At 47.6% G+C, this 1,526-nt stretch overlaps 2 protein-coding genes across 2 annotated transcripts in view; both read right to left on the reverse strand.

Moving 5' to 3' along the window:
• The window catches only part of PSMB2 (proteasome 20S subunit beta 2), an 82,910-nt gene that overhangs the window by 64,845 nt on the left and 16,539 nt on the right, over positions 1 to 1,526 (reverse strand). The gene's annotated exons all lie outside the window — the stretch shown is intronic.
• C23H1orf216 (chromosome 23 C1orf216 homolog) overlaps positions 1 to 1,526 on the reverse strand; it is a 281,686-nt gene that overhangs the window by 19,530 nt on the left and 260,630 nt on the right. The window lies entirely within an intron of this gene.

Consider the following 1,526-nt stretch of genomic DNA (forward strand, 5'->3'; position numbering starts at 1 on the left):
CTTCCTTCAGCCTAGGAGGGCTCCCACCCCTCCACCCTGAGCCGATCCCTCCTTCCTGGAAGGCCCCACAGCACCCTTGGCACTTCCAGCAGCAAGAGGGGGGGATTTTTCTCAACATCATCTCAGTGCCAGGAGGGCTGAGCTGAATCGATACGTGAAAATGAGAAGGCAAAGCCGAGTTAATGTGCCAGACAGGAGGTGGGGCGGGGGGCAGCCCTGGGAAGGGGGACGGAGGGAGGAGATGGATGGGAATGGGTCAGCGGCACAGGCAAGGGTCAGGCCCAAACCCGCAGCCCTGCTGGGAGGATGGAGCCTGGCACAAGAGCAGCAGCAGCTCAGCCCCTCCTGCCACTGCGATTTCGGCTTCCTCAGAACAGGGCTTGACATAGACTGCAAGAGATTTGGGGGATATACTCCCCTGCAAGGAATTACTAGGGTGGGATACGGTGCTTACCAGCAGCGTTTAGCAAACGCTGAACTGCGGAAAGGTAGTAAGGGAAGCATTTACTCTAAACAACTGTAACTAGAAACCTTCCCCGTCTCTATTTTAATTTATAAAGCTCTCCAAGCCCAACAATATTTTCTACTCTTGGCTCTGAACAAGCAGAACATACATTGAAGGAAAAGTTCTAATGAGAAATTAAAGCAAACACCATGTTTGTGGCTCGTGGATGCTTGAGGAGGCCAGTGAAACAACGAGAACAAAGCCAACCCCTCCAGAAGTGCTCTTCAAGCTCTTACCTTCTAATACAAAAATGTAGCAGTCTGTACAAATGTAATCCTTTGCAATGTCACAGAGCATGGAAAACTATAGGGATTTCCTCTCAAGTCAGAGTACGGGCTAAGCTTTTACCCTCAGTCTTCTTCCGTTTCTGCAGGAGGAAGAGCGCTCCCTTGCTGCTCTCTAGTGGCAGGCAGTACCAGCAAAAGTGAGAGAAGATGCTGAATTCTGCAACTTCAAATGGTTTTGCCTGTTAAATCTGTGCACAGCCAACAAATTCGTATCAACACCTTGAATAAAGATTAACTGGATAAGTCAGATATCTTCTTTCAGTGATGGTGTTCTCCAAGAAACATCTGACGAAGGGCCTTTCCCCCTTCATTCCCTTCCCTAAGCCTCCCAGCCCAAATCCAGGTACTCGTTAATAGAAATGCTAAAATGAACTGAAAACACCACACCTCAAGCCAACGATGAATGAAGTTTTGTCTAGGAAACAGCAAAACCAAAACTATTGAAGCAGTGAAAAGAAACATATTCTTAAGGTCAACAATTTTATGCAAACCTAAGCGGAAGACTTGAGGATGTGATAATTCACACTCCAGTAAACACGGGGGGGGTGTTTTTGTTGTGTTCCAGTATTATTGCAGCTGCTCTTAAGGAAGGTCTGGGTTGTGGCTACGAAAGGAAAACAGCAACGGGGGAAAAAGGAGAAATGGAGAGAGACAAACATGTGGGGGGAAAACCCACATACACACTACTGAGTGAAAACCTCTAAATCAATTCCAACCGCCTCCACAACTAAAAC

This window comes from Phaenicophaeus curvirostris, chromosome 23, assembly GCF_032191515.1.
Source record: "Phaenicophaeus curvirostris isolate KB17595 chromosome 23, BPBGC_Pcur_1.0, whole genome shotgun sequence".
Lineage (NCBI taxonomy): Eukaryota > Metazoa > Chordata > Aves > Cuculiformes > Cuculidae > Phaenicophaeus > Phaenicophaeus curvirostris.